Here is a 15,510-nt window from a genome sequence, read left to right on the forward strand (position 1 = left end):
ATTTAAGTTCAAGACTAAAGGCTAATAAAACTTGGCAAGAATATTATAAAAGACATTTTTATTGAACAATTGTTCACTCACTCACCTTTGCAGATGTAGGATGCAAGGATGGGCTGAAGGATGGGCTGAGGCCTATGCACGTGCCTGATAAAAATAATATTATGAGATGTGTAGTCGGTTTTTGTGAAACTTGGCAATGGTAGACAGGTATGCGAAACGGTGAGAACGCAAAGCCCACGGCCATTGGCCAAAGGGTGGCGCTATAGCACTCAATCGAAAATGCTAACTTTGAACAGGTATAGCTCCGTTTGACCGTCAACAATAAAACTTGGATAGACATATGCGTCTCCTCATGTCGAACAACTTTCGTGTTCTGCCTTTTGACCTCTGACCCTGGCTAGCGGTAGATGGCAAACCGGAAGTCATTTTAGTGGACGGGAGCAGGACGGTAAACGGAACAGGACGGATGTTAAAATATTTAAAAAAATAACCGTGCCGTCCAGCAGGTTTTGCTGTTTGCCATCTACCGCTTGCCTGATTCCATGTAAATGGTGAATGCATTATATCAGTGAAGATCACCCATTATTTTGAATTATACATACACAGCGCTCCAGGTCAAACCATGCAGTTGTTTTTCACGAAATGTGGCAATATGGCTATGTCACCCTGCTTATAGAGACAATTAAAGACCACAACCATTGGCCAAAGGGTGGCGCTATAGCACTCAATTGAAAAACAGGCATAGATCATGAACTGCCAGCTCATGAACAACCAGTAATAATTACTAGGTAATACTGTCTATTACATCGGTACTAATTTAGACTCCCTGAGTCCCTGATGTTGGATTCCAGTCATCAGTGGTGGACAAAGTAGCCTACGCATACTCAAGTATTCAAAATGAAAATTTGCAAAGTACCTTTTCCTAATAATATCAATGAATCATGGATTTAAATTGTCAAATGTGCAAAAAGCTGATCTACAAGCTCAAAGCGTGTCACACCGCAACACGAGGTTGTAGATATTTTAAGATTCGAAGGCAGTTTAAAAAAATATCTATCTATCTATCTATCTATCTATCTATCTATCTATATCTCTCTCTCTCTCTCTCTCTCTCTCTCTCTCTCTCTCTCTCTCTCTCTCTCTCTATCTGTGACAGTTACACACCTCCACCACCAGAGGGCGAAAGGCATTAAGGCAACAGTGCCTGGATTATTTTGTTGCGCATGCGTGGAAAACCTTTGTCCCTGAAGTGCTTGTTTGCGTCACGTGATGCCATCACGTCACGTGACTGCGTCTAGTTTTCCATTACGGCGATGGCGTTGCTTGTTGAACAAGTCAAACATGTTGTCGTGTCTCTCGGGAATTGTTGATGTTTGTGCCTTTATTACACATTCTATATTACAGTAGGAACAGAAAGCTTGGTGGAAATGTCTCCTAAAGGAGGTGAAAAGCGTCAAATGGAGTCTGTACGGCTGAAGATAAATGAACAGCTAGCGTCGGTGGGAGAGGAGATATTGTTTGTTGTGGACAAACAGCAGCGTGGCGCTGCTGATGTTTGTAGTGTGGAGCTTAGCGTCAGAGTGTTTGTGTTGGAGCGCCTCAGCGCGGTGGGAGAGTTCATGGTCAACCTCTTCCAGAGACAGATGGAGACACTACAAACTCTGCTGGAGACACAAAACAAACTGCTGGACATTGATTTTGATATGGACATCGATCTACACACTGCAGGTTAGTACCCAGCTAGCAAGTCATGGCGCGCCGCCTGCGGGAGGCGGTCGCCGCGCGCCGCCGATCGTGTCCTCCGCCGGGCGCGCCGCACGATGTGGCCGCGTCGTTCTTGATCAGCGTGTGCCGTGCGCGCCGACGCGCGTGTAGCCGGCGCCCCGCTTCTCTGCCGCGACTCGAACGTCAGCTACCGAAGGCAGCAGCAGGACAGCGTGGAGCTGTCTTATGACACCCCCCCCCCCCTCCATATATATTGCGACCCCGCACCCCTCCTCCCCCATGCTCACCTCCCTCCCACATATTTATAGAAACAAAATAAAGCAGCAAATGTATACTTAATTTTGTTTCTTTATTAGGAAAAAAAAAAGGTTACAATGAAATCATTTAGGCACATAGACAAAATATGTAAACAACCAAGTTTAGAATACAAGTGGTTGATTTTTATGTCATTTTGCTGAGAATGCACTTTAAGACCACTCTTTGAGAACCACTGGCTTCTAAAATCTATAAAACACCAACTTTCCTGAAACCACCAGAACATGTTGGATAAGATTGTGTCCACATTTCCACAGTTTTCTGAAAAACCTATGTTTCTATATTAGTGGTTCTCAAATTATGTTATGTCAAGGACCCCAGAAATATTATGAAATTGGCCACAGACACCTACAGTATCTGAAAATATGTTGTTCCAGGGACTACCCAGAAGCAAAGATGAGTTTAAAAACGTTTGCTCTGAAACAATATATATTCAAAGATTTGCACATTTTCAGGATAAAACTAAATAGCAGACCTACAAGCTCGTAGCGCGGTCCCTGGAACAACATATTTTCAGATTGGAGTAAATCGTTTGAACACCAATGATACAGAAACATCTAGGCTTTTCAGAAAACAGTCATACCATTCAAACACTTTAACCATAATTTTAAAAGCTGTTGGATTGTTGGCAGATTTACAAGCTCACGAGCTTGTAGATTTGCTATTTTTGAAAAATCGTGAAAATGTGGCCCAAACACAGTGAACGTTTTAACTAAAATCTGCGAGGATTTAGAAGACATTTTGTGGAATCAGTTCTCAAGTTTAATTTCTATAAAACACCAAGTCTATTCTGTGTGGAGTTAGTTAGGTAGGCCCAGTAATGTTGCAATAACAGTTACACAGCAATAAACAGAACACACAATCGAGATTCACCTTTTGAGCAAGAAATCGTGCAGCATACATTCAAGAGTCCATTTGGAAACCCCTATAGCGGTGGGTTTGAACCCTTTTCATGCCAAAGTTACTCAGCATTTGAGCCACGGACCACCATTTGATGAGCTGCCTGCCGTGCCTGTCCGTTTCCTTCCTTTATGAAGCCTGACTGGTGGTGGCCGCCAGCAGAAGTTCCAAAATGCACCCTGTCCAACGTCTCCGGCTCTCAGACCCCAGGTCCCTGTCACTGAAGTCCAAGATCCCCTGGTTTTAGCCACTTTAACCATTATTTAAAAAGCTGTAAGCTGTTGAAAACGAGTTTGTAGATTTGCTAATTTTGAAACATCGTGAAAATGTGGCACAAATCTGTAAATATATATTCTTTTGCAGCAAATGTTTTAACTAAAATCTGTGAGGATTTAGAAGACATATCAGTTCTCAAGTTTAAGTGCTTATGTCTTTAAAACACCAATTCTCTTCTGAGTGGAGTCAGGAGTTTCTGAGCGTAGCAATGTGTGTATGTCCCCGTGTCTGTATGTCCGAGCACGGAAAGCTGGGTGCGTTCCTTGAGGTCTGGATGTTGCGTATAGTCAGTGACGGCGCCAGGGGGGGGCTGGGGGGGGCTTTAGCCCCCCCTGCTGGAGGCTCAGCCCCCCCTAAGCCCCCCCTGCCCACAAACCTAACTGTGATGAAAAATATTCATGGAATAAATAAAATATATGAAAGACAGAATTGACTTACTTTTATATAAATCATTACTATAAAATCATACTTTTTATTTTGGAATGCTGAAATAATCCATATCCTGACTTTTAGTGCCGCTCCGTTCTACCATTAAGACATGCTCCTGCCCAGCGCACAGTACAGTCAAACAGCCCCCTCCCTCCTGAGCCTTGGAAGCGGAGGGGGGAGTACTCACAGCCCGCAGTGCTCACGGCACGCTCAGTACAAGTCTGTCTCGTTCTGTCACTGTGACTTCTGTCCCCATGCTGTGTTCTTAACTTCTTTAACAGGTCGCTCGTATTTCTTTATGTAAGATAAAGAATCCGATGAACACGGAGAGCCAAAGAGGACTTGTTGTTGCTGTTCCTCATGTTAGCGATAGCTGCTAAAGCTATCAACAGTAAACACAACCTTGCTAGGCTAGCAAGCTAACGTTGCAACAGGATCGTTGCGGTGTGTGTGTGTGTGTGTGTGTGTGTGTGTGTGTGTGTGTGTGTGTGTGTGCGCGTGCGTGCGGGGGGATTCCGGATATTAAAATAATAATAGTAGTTTGAGTATGCTGGCCATGATGCATTGAATAATATCTGAATAGAACATTAACTAGAGTTATAAATGAGGAATAGAAACCAAGATGATGTGGTTGACATCATCCATAGTTACTATGTATAAAAATTTTACTGGGTGCCTGAAGCTTGCCAAGTCTGTGCAGCATTTGAGCCACGGACCACCATTTGATGACATTTAGCCTCAAGAAGGGTCCATTTGGTTACATGTGAGCCAGGCCTCCCCATTGACTTTCAATGGGGTATTTTGTCTTAGTTTATTGCGCATTACGTTGCCACCAACATTCTAATGCTAACATGCTATCATGCTAACATTTTAATGCTAACATGTTAATGCTAACATGTTAATGCTAACATGCTAATGCTAACATGCTAATATGCTAACATGCTAATGCTAACATCTAATGCTAAGATGTCTGAGCTGTAAGGGTCCATTTGGTTTCGTTCAGAGGGGCGGACCGGTTCCGGCGAGCCGCCCTGCTTCTGAAACGGTCGAGAAATGACAGAGTTACGTGTTTCCCCGATTTTCTCCATTGACTTTCAATGAGTGTGTGTGTGCACATGTGTGCATGTGCGTGCATGTGCGTTCGTGTGTGCGCGGGTGTGAGAGGTGGTCAACTTGGTTTAAGTGCATGGAGCAAGTTTCAAGACTGTAGCATGTTGCAAACAAAAGTTATAGCTGTGTAAAGGCCAGCCAATAGGAATACAGAGGGGCGGGGCTTAAGCAATTAAGCCATTACAGCTTGTTCCTCTTGATGGTCTACGTCCATGTACCAAATTTTGAGGCTGTAGCATGTTGTAAACAATAGTTAGAGCTGTGTAAAGGCCAGCCAATAGGAAGACAGAGGGGCGGGGCTTAAGCAATTAAACATTTACAGCGTGCTCCTATTGGTGGTCCAAGTCCATGGAGCAAGTTTCAAGACTGTAGCATGTTGCAAACAAAAGTTATAGCTGTTTAAAGGCCAGCCAATAGGAATACAGAGGGGCGGGGCTTAAGCAATTAAGCCATTACAGCTTGTTCCTCTTGATGGTCTACGTCCATGTACCAAAGTTTGAGGCTGTAGCATGTTGTAAACAATAGTTAGAGCTGTGTAAAGGCCAGCCAATAGGAAGACAGAGGGGCGGGGCTTAAGCAATTAAACATTTACAGCGTGCTCCTATTGGTGGTCCAAGTCCATGGAGCAAGTTTCAAGACTGTAGCATGTTGCAAACAAAAGTTATAGCTGTGTAAAGGCCAGCCAATAGGAATACAGAGGGGCGGGGCTTAAGCAATTAAGCCATTACAGCTTGTTCCTCTTGATGGTCTACGTCCATGTACCAAAGTTTGAGGCTGTAGCATGTTGTAAACAATAGTTAGAGCTGTGTAAAGGCCAGCCAATAGGAAGACAGAGGGGCGGGGCTTAAGCAATTAAACATTTACAGCGTGCTCCTATTGGTGGTCCAAGTCCATGGAGCAAGTTTTAAGACTGTAGCATGCTGCAAGCAAAAGTTAGAGCTGTGTAAAGGCCAGCCAATAGGAAGAGAGGGTTTGTGTGTGTGTGTGTGTGTGTGTGTGTGTGTGTGTGTGTGTGTGTGTGTGTGTGTGTGTGTGTGTGTGTGTGTGTGTGTGTGTGTGTGTGTGTGTGTGTGTGTGTGTGTCCATTTGGTTTCACTCAGGGGGGCGGCCCGGTTCCGGCGAGCCACCCCGCATCTGAAACGGTTGAGAAATGACAGAGTTACGGGTTTCCCCGATTTTCTCTATTGACTTTCAATGTGTGTGTGTGTGCGTGGACATGTGTGCATGTGCGTGCATGTGCGTTCGTGTGTGCGCGTGTTTGAGGTGTGGTCAACTTGACCTTGAATCATTAACAAAGTATCAATTTCACCTGAGCTTGGGGCAGGGCTAGTCTATGCGAATGCAAACACTTGAAAGTCAGCACACTGACTCAATGAGGGAATTTGTTAAGACATACGGTCCGAACAAATTGCTCTAGCGCAAAAAGTAAAAGTCGAATGCGATTTTTGTTTTCGCCGTGAGTGACCCGAGACATTGAGGTACGCCGTGTGCGATCGTGGTATTGGTACGATAAAAAACGTGGTTATAAGAGCGAGTTAAGAAATTGTGTTTGTGATGAAAAAATTGCTGACTCATTCAGGCAGTCTTATGACACATTATGATGGTACACCTGTCGCTTTCAGGGCTGTAGTTCACGTACCGTATGAATCTGGGCTGTGGTTGTGACATTGGGTGAAAGAGGACGAGTGTGGCTACAAAATTACCGAAACCCATGCGTGTAAAGTTAATATTTTGGCCGTGAGGACGATTTGTTCGGAGAATTTCGCTACAGTTTTCACACTGGCCTCTCACTCTGACCCGCTCTCTCTCTGGGCGTGCGACACTCTAAGTCGAGATTTTTGCTCAGACCACACACACTTTGAACTGCGATAGCGGGCAAACCGTGCAACGTATTCGAATTCCGTCTGAACCACGACAAAGACGATTGCCTCGTGTGCTGTTTGACGTTTAAATCGTGTTTCTACGTAACAGTATGCCAGAGTAATGTGGCTCCAAAGTAACGTGTCATTTTCTGTTTTTACCCGCGTTTCCCCATTGACTTTGCATGGGGCATTTTTCGCGTCGTTTATTGCGAATTACGTCGGCACGGTAACTCGAAACGGAAAGAAAAGCACAAGCACACCATTCCCGGCCGAGCCGCACGTCTCGATGTATATATTGCGGGGCTTTGGTAAACCGTGCGGCCGGCCATAGCGGTCAAAGTTTCGTGTCTTGATGATTATTCTGGGTGCCTGCCATGCAATGGCAGAAACACAGGTTGAAATCCGAAACCAATACTTAATCGTATTCAAGACACGAAACTTTGACCGCTATGGCCGGCCGCACGGTTTACCAAAGCCCCACAATATATACATCGAAACGTGCGGCTCGGCCGGGAATGGTGTGCTTGTGCTTTTCTTTCCGATTCGAGTTACCGTGCCGACGTAATTCGCAATAAACTACGCGAAAAATGCCCCATGCAAAGTCAATGGGGAAACGCGGGTAAAAACAGAAAACGACACGTTACTTTGGAGCCACATTGCTCTTGCACACTGTTACGTAGACACACGATTTAAACGTCAAACAGCACAGGAGGCCATCGACTTTGTCCTGGTTGAGACGGAATTCGAATACGTTGCACGGTTTGCCCGCTATCGCAGTTCAAAGTGTGTGTGGTCTGAGCAAAAATCTCGACTTAGAGTGTCGCACGCCCAGAGAGAGACCGGGTCAGAGTAAGCAGCCAGTGTCAAAACTGTAGCGAAATTCTCAGAACAAATCGTCCTCACGGCCAAAATATTAACTTTACACGCATGGGTTTCGGTAATTTTGTAGCCACACTCGTCCTCTTTCACCCAATGTCACAACCACAGCGCAGATTCATTATGGTACGTGAACTACAGCCCTGAAAGCGACAGGTGTACCATCATAAAGTGTCATGAAACGCCATGTTAACTGCCTGAATGAGTCAGCATTTTTTTCATCACAAACACAATTTCTTAACTCGCTCTTATAACCACATTTTTTATCGTACCAATACCACGATCGCACACGGCGTACCTCAATGTCTCGGGTCACTCACGGCGAAAACAAAAATCGCATTCGACTTTTACTTTTTGCGCTAGAGCAATTTGTTCGGACCATCTGAACAAATTCTCTCATTGAGTCACTGTGCTGACTTTTTTTTTTTGACGTGTTTGCATTCGCATAGACTAGCCCTGCCCCAAGCTCAGGTGAAATTGATACTTTGTTAATGATTCAAGGTCAAGTTGACCACATCTCAAACACGCGCACACACGAACGCACATGCACGCACATGCACAAATGTGCACGCACACACACACATTGAAAGTCAATAGAGAAAATCGGGGAAACATGTAACTCTGTCATTTGTCAACCGTTTCAGACGCGGGGTGGCTCGCCGGAACCGGGCCGCCCCCCTGAGCGAAACCAAATGGACACACACACACACACACACACACACACACACACACACACACACACACACACACACACACACACACACACACACAAACCCTCTCTTCCTATTGGCTGGCCTTTACACAGCTCTAACTTTTGCTTGCAGCATGCTACAGTCTTGAAACTTGCTCCATGGACTTGGACCACCAATAGGAGCACGCTGTAAATGTTTAATTGCTTAAGCCCCGCCCCTCTGTCGTTCTATTGGCTGGCCTTTACACAGCTCTAACTATTGTTTACAACATGCTACAGCCTCAAACTTTGGTACATGGACGTATACCATCAAGAGGAACAAGCTGTAATGGCTTAATTGCTTAAGCCCCGCCCCTCTGTAATCCTATTGGCTGGCCTTTAAACAGCTATAACTTTTGTTTGCAACATGCTACAGTCTTGAAACTTGCTCCATGGACTTGGACCACCAATAGGAGCACGCTGTAAATGTTTAATTGCTTAAGCCCCGCCCCTCTGTCTTCCTATTGGCTGGCCTTTACACAGCTCTAACTATTGTTTACAACATGATACAGCCTCAAACTTTGGTACATGGACGTAGACCATCAAGAGGAACAAGCTGTAATGGCTTAATTGCTTAAGCCCCACCCCTCTGCATTCCTATTGGCTGGCCTTTACACAGCTATAACTTTTGTTTGCAACATGCTACAGTCTTGAAACTTGCTCCATGGACTTGGAACACCAATAGGAGCACGCTGTAAATGTTTAATTGCTTAAGCCCCGCCCCTCTGTCTTCCTATTGGCTGGCCTTTACACAGCTCTAACTATTGTTTACAACATGCTACAGCCTCAAACTTTGGTACATGGACGTAGACCATCAAGAGGAACAAGCTGTAATGGCTTAATTGCTTAAGCCCCGCCCCTCTGTATTCCTATTGGCTGGCCTTTGCACAGCTATAACTTTTGTTTGCAACATGCTACAGTCTTGAAACTTGCTCCATGGACTTGGACCACCAATAGGAGCACGCTGAAAATGTTTAATTGCTTAAGCCCCGCCCCTCTGTCTTCCTATTGGCTGGCCTTTACACAGCTCTAACTATTGTTTACAACATGCTACAGCCTCAAACTTTGGTACATGGACGTAGACCATCAAGAGGAACAAGCTGTAATGGCTTAATTGCTTAAGCCCCACCCCTCTGTATTCCTATTGGCTGGCCTTTGCACAGCTATAACTTTTGTTTGCAACATGCTACAGTCTTGAAACTTGCTCCATGGACTTGGACCACCAATAGGAGCACGCTGAAAATGTTTAATTGCTTAAGCCCCGCCCCTCTGTCTTCCTATTGGCTGGCCTTTACACAGCTCTAACTATTGTTTACAACATGCTACAGCCTCAAACTTTGGTACATGGACGTAGACCATCAAGAGGAACAAGCTGTAATGGCTTAATTGCTTAAGCCCCGCCCCTCTGTATTCCTATTGGCTGGCCTTTGCACAGCTATAACTTTTGTTTGCAACATGCTACAGTCTTGAAACTTGCTCCATGGACTTGGACCACCAATAGGAGCACGCTGTAATGGCTTAATTGCTTAAGCCCCGCCCCTCTGTATTCCTATTGGCTGGCCTTTAAACAGCTATAACTTTTGTTTGCAACATGCTACAGTCTTGAAACTTGCTCTATGGACTTGGACCACCAATAGGAGCATGCTGTAAATGTTTAATTGCTTAAGCCCCGCCCCTCTGTCTTCCTATTGGCTGGCCTTTACACAGCTCTAACTATTGTTTACAACATGCTACAGCCTCAAACTTTGGTACATGGACGTAGACCATCAAGAGGAACAAGCTGTAATGGCTTAATTGCTTAAGCCCCGCCCCTCTGTATTCCTATTGGCTGGCCTTTGCACAGCTATAACTTTTGTTTGCAACATGCTACAGTTTTGAAACTTGCTCCATGGATTTGTACCACCAATAGGAGCACGCTGAAAATGTTTAATTGCTTAAGCCCCGCCCCTCTGTCTTCCTATTGGCTGGCCTTTACACAGCTCTAACTATTGTTTACAACATGCTACAGCCTCAAACTTTGGTACATGGACGTAGACCATCAAGAGGAACAAGCTGTAATGGCTTAATTGCTTAAGCCCCGCCCCTCTGTATTCCTATTGGCTGGCCTTTGCACAGCTATAACTTTTGTTTGCAACATGCTACAGTCTTGAAACTTGCTCCATGGACTTGGACCACCAATAGGAGCACGCTGTAATGGCTTAATTGCTTAAGCCCCGCCCCTCGGTATTCCTATTGGCTGGCCTTTAAACAGCTCTAACTTTTGTTTGCAACATGCTACAGTCTTGAAACTCTCTCCATGGACTTGGACCACCAATAGGAGCACGCTGTAAATGTTTAATTGCTTAAGCCCCGCCCCTCTGTCTTCCTATTGGCTGGCCTTTACACAGCTCTAACTATTGTTTACAACATGCTACAGCCTCAAACTTTGGTACATGGACGTAGACCATCAAGAGGAACAAGCTGTAATGGCTTAATTGCTTAAGCCCCGCCCCTCTGTATTCCTATTGGCTGGCCTTTACACAGCTATAACTTTTGTTTGCAACATGCTACAGTCTTGAAACTTGCTCCATGGACTTGGACCACCAATAGGAGCACGCTGTAAATGTTTAATTGCTTAAGCCCCGCCCCTCTCTCGTCCTATTGGCTGGCCTTTACACAGCTGTAACTATTGTTTACAACATGCTACAGCCTCAAACTTTGGTACATGGACGTATACCATCAAGAGGAACAAGCTGTAATGGCTTAATTGCTTAAGCCCCGCCCCTCTGTAATCCTATTGGCTGGCCTTTAAACAGCTATAACTTTTGTTTGCAACATGCTACAGTCTTGAAACTTGCTCCATGGACTTGGACCACCAATAGGAGCACGCTGTAATGGCTTAATTGCTTAAGCCCCGCCCCTCTGTATTCCTATTGGCTGGCCTTTAAACCGCTATAACTTTTGTTTGCAACATGCTACAGTCTTGAAACTTGCTCCATGGACTTGGACCACCAATAGGAGCACGCTGTAAATGTTTAATTGCTTAAGCCCCGCCCCTCTGTCTTCCTATTGGCTGGCCTTTACACAGCTCTAACTATTGTTTACAACATGCTACAGCCTCAAACTTTGGTACATGGACGTAGACCATCAAGAGGAACAAGCTGTAATGGCTTAATTGCTTAAGCCCCGCCCCTCTGTATTCCTATTGGCTGGCCTTTGCACAGCTATAACTTTTGTTTGCAACATGCTACAGTCTTGAAACTTGCTCCATGGACTTGGACCACCAATAGGAGCACGCTGAAAATGTTTAATTGCTTAAGCCCCGCCCCTCTGTCTTCCTATTGGCTGGCCTTTACACAGCTCTAACTATTGTTTACAACATGCTACAGCTTCAAACTTTGGTACATGGACGTAGACCATCAAGAGGAACAAGCTGTAATGGCTTAATTGCTTAAGCCCCACCCCTCTGTATTCCTATTGGCTGGCCTTTGCACAGCTATAACTTTTGTTTGCAACATGCTACAGTCTTGAAACTTGCTCCATGGACTTGGACCACCAATAGGAGCACGCTGAAAATGTTTAATTGCTTAAGCCCTGCCCCTCTGTCTTCCTATTGGCTGGCCTTTACACAGCTCTAACTATTGTTTACAACATGCTACAGCCTCAAACTTTGGTACATGGACGTAGACCATCAAGAGGAACAAGCTGTAATGGCTTAATTGCTTAAGCCCCGCCCCTCTGTATTCCTATTGGCTGGCCTTTGCACAGCTATAACTTTTGTTTGCAACATGCTACAGTCTTGAAACTTGCTCCATGGACTTGGACCACCAATAGGAGCACGCTGTAATGGCTTAATTGTTTAAGCCCCGCCCCTCTGTATTCCTATTGGCTGGCCTTTAAACAGCTATAACTTTTGTTTGCAACATGCTACAGTCTTGAAACTTGCTCTATGGACTTGGACCACCAATAGGAGCATGCTGTAAATGTTTAATTGCTTAAGCCCCGCCCCTCTGTCTTCCTATTGGCTGGCCTTTACACAGCTCTAACTATTGTTTACAACATGCTACAGCCTCAAACTTTGGTACATGGACGTAGACCATCAAGAGGAACAAGCTGTAATGGCTTAATTGCTTAAGCCCCGCCCCTCTGTATTCCTATTGGCTGGCCTTTACACAGCTCTAACTATTGTTTACAACATGCTACAGCCTCAAACTTTGGTACATGGACGTAGACCATCAAGAGGAACAAGCTGTAATGGCTTAATTGCTTAAGCCCCACCCCTCTGTATTCCTATTGGCTGGCCTTTGCACAGCTATAACTTTTGTTTGCAACATGCTACAGTCTTGAAACTTGCTCCATGGACTTGGACCACCAATAGGAGCACGCTGAAAATGTTTAATTGCTTAAGCCCCGCCCCTCTGTCTTCCTATTGGCTGGCCTTTACACAGCTCTAACTATTGTTTACAACATGCTACAGCCTCAAACTTTGGTACATGGACGTAGACCATCAAGAGGAACAAGCTGTAATGGCTTAATTGCTTAAGCCCCGCCCCTCTGTATTCCTATTGGCTGGCCTTTGCACAGCTATAACTTTTGTTTGCAACATGCTACAGTCTTGAAACTTGCTCCATGGACTTGGACCACCAATAGGAGCACGCTGTAATGGCTTAATTGCTTAAGCCCCGCCCCTCTGTATTCCTATTGGCTGGCCTTTAAACAGCTATAACTTTTGTTTGCAACATGCTACAGTCTTGAAACTTGCTCTATGGACTTGGACCACCAATAGGAGCATGCTGTAAATGTTTAATTGCTTAAGCCCCGCCCCTCTGTCTTCCTATTGGCTGGCCTTTACACAGCTCTAACTATTGTTTACAACATGCTACAGCCTCAAACTTTGGTACATGGACGTAGACCATCAAGAGGAACAAGCTGTAATGGCTTAATTGCTTAAGCCCCGCCCCTCTGTATTCCTATTGGCTGGCCTTTGCACAGCTATAACTTTTGTTTGCAACATGCTACAGTTTTGAAACTTGCTCCATGGATTTGGACCACCAATAGGAGCACGCTGAAAATGTTTAATTGCTTAAGCCCCGCCCCTCTGTCTTCCTATTGGCTGGCCTTTACACAGCTCTAACTATTGTTTACAACATGCTACAGCCTCAAACTTTGGTACATGGACGTAGACCATCAAGAGGAACAAGCTGTAATGGCTTAATTGCTTAAGCCCCGCCCCTCTGTATTCCTATTGGCTGGCCTTTGCACAGCTATAACTTTTGTTTGCAACATGCTACAGTCTTGAAACTTGCTCCATGGACTTGGACCACCAATAGGAGCACGCTGTAATGGCTTAATTGCTTAAGCCCCGCCCCTCGGTATTCCTATTGGCTGGCCTTTAAACAGCTCTAACTTTTGTTTGCAACATGCTACAGTCTTGAAACTCTCTCCATGGACTTGGACCACCAATAGGAGCACGCTGTAAATGTTTAATTGCTTAAGCCCCGCCCCTCTGTCTTCCTATTGGCTGGCCTTTACACAGCTCTAACTATTGTTTACAACATGCTACAGCCTCAAACTTTGGTACATGGACGTAGACCATCAAGAGGAACAAGCAGTAATGGCTTAATTGCTTAAGCCCCTCCCCTCTGTATTCCTATTGGCTGGACTTTGCACAGCTATAACTTTTGTTTGCAACATGCTACAGTCTTGAAACTTGCTCCATGGACTTGGACCACCAATAGGAGCACGCTGTAAATGTTTAATTGCTTAAGCCCCGCCCCTCTGTCTTCCTATTGGCTGGCCTTTACACAGCTCTAACTATTGTTTACAACATGCTACAGCCTCAAACTTTGGTACATGGACGTAGACCATCAAGAGGAACAAGCTGTAATGGCTTAATTGCTTAAGCCCCGCCCCTCTGTATTCCTATTGGCTGGCCTTTAAACAGCTATAACTTTTGTTTGCAACATGCTAGTCTTGAAACTTGCTCCATGCACTTAGACCAAGTTGACCACCTCTCACACACGCGCACACACAAACGCACATGCACGCACATGCACACATGTGCACACAAACACACACACACACACATTGAAAGTCAATAGAGAAAATCGGGGAAACACGTAACTTTGTCATTTCTCAACCGTTTCAGACGCGGGGCGGCTCGCCGAAACCGGGACGCCCCCCCCTGAACGAAACCAAATGGACCCTTACAGCTCAGACATCTTAGCATGTTAGCATTAGCATGTTAGCATATTAGCATGATAGCATGTTAGTATTAGCATGTTAGCATATTAGCATGTTAGCATGATAGCATGTTAGCATTAGCATGCTAGCAATGCTAACATTCCCAATAAACTTAGACAAAAAAACCCATTGAAAGTCAATGGGGAGACTTGGCTCACATGCAACCAAATGGACCCTTCTGAGAGGCTGAATGTCATCAAATGGTGGTCCGTGGCTCAAATGCTGCACAGACTTGGCGAGCTTCAGGCACCCAGTAAAATTTCTTGAAATTTTGTTTCTAGTTATTATTACGATTAAGTATTGGTTTCGGATTTCAACCTGTGTTTCTGCCATTGCATGGCAGGCACCCAGAATAATAATAATATTATACATGGATATACTATGGATTATAAACATATAATAATAATAATTAAAATAATTATAGGCATAATAATATTATTATACATAGTAACTATGGATTATAAACCTAAAATAATAATTATAATTATAATTATAGGCATAATAATAATAAAAATAATAAACATTTTAAAAACAATGAAAGTGCACAATACTGCACAGCTTTTATTTGTACTTGTGTTGTTAAACCCTAGGAAATCGCCGTGGTTGCGTGGTATCGAAAATGGTATTGAAATATCTATATATATATATTCATATTTTTTGCCAAAATCCAGTAGCCCCTGCTAAAAAGAAAACAGCCCCCCCATAGCTCCCCCATGCACAAATGTCTGGAGCCGTCGCTGCGTATAGTAGAGGGTCAGGGAAACCCGACTGGTGGTAGCCTTTCCAGCAGAGGTTGCATTTGAAGTCGATAGGTCTTCCTCCAGCGACAGTTCGTCTGAAATCACAGAATTAATTAAATAAATTATTAACTCCACACAGAATAGACTTGGTGTTTATAAGAAATTAAACTTGAGAACTGATTCCATCCTAAATCCTCACAGATTTTAGTTAAAACGTTCACTGTGTTGGGGCCACATTTTCACGATTTTTCAAAAATAGCAAATCTGCAAGCTCGTGAGCTTGTAGATCTGCCAACAATCTAACGACTTTTAAAATTATGGTTAA

At 44.5% G+C, this 15,510-nt stretch overlaps 1 long non-coding RNA gene across 1 annotated transcript; it reads left to right on the plus strand.

Moving 5' to 3' along the window:
* The first annotated feature begins 2,616 nt into the window (after positions 1 to 2,616).
* On the plus strand, positions 2,617 to 15,281 carry LOC308326808. Its single transcript, XR_013965129.1, has 3 exons — positions 2,617 to 3,150; positions 3,233 to 3,506; positions 15,198 to 15,281. It is a non-coding gene; the product is annotated as an uncharacterized lncRNA (long non-coding RNA).
* The last annotated feature ends 229 nt before the right edge of the window (positions 15,282 to 15,510 follow it).

Source organism: Protomyctophum bolini (assembly GCF_963924005.1).
Source record: "Protomyctophum bolini genome assembly, chromosome: 13".
NCBI classification, from domain to species: Eukaryota; Metazoa; Chordata; class Actinopteri; order Myctophiformes; family Myctophidae; genus Protomyctophum; species Protomyctophum bolini.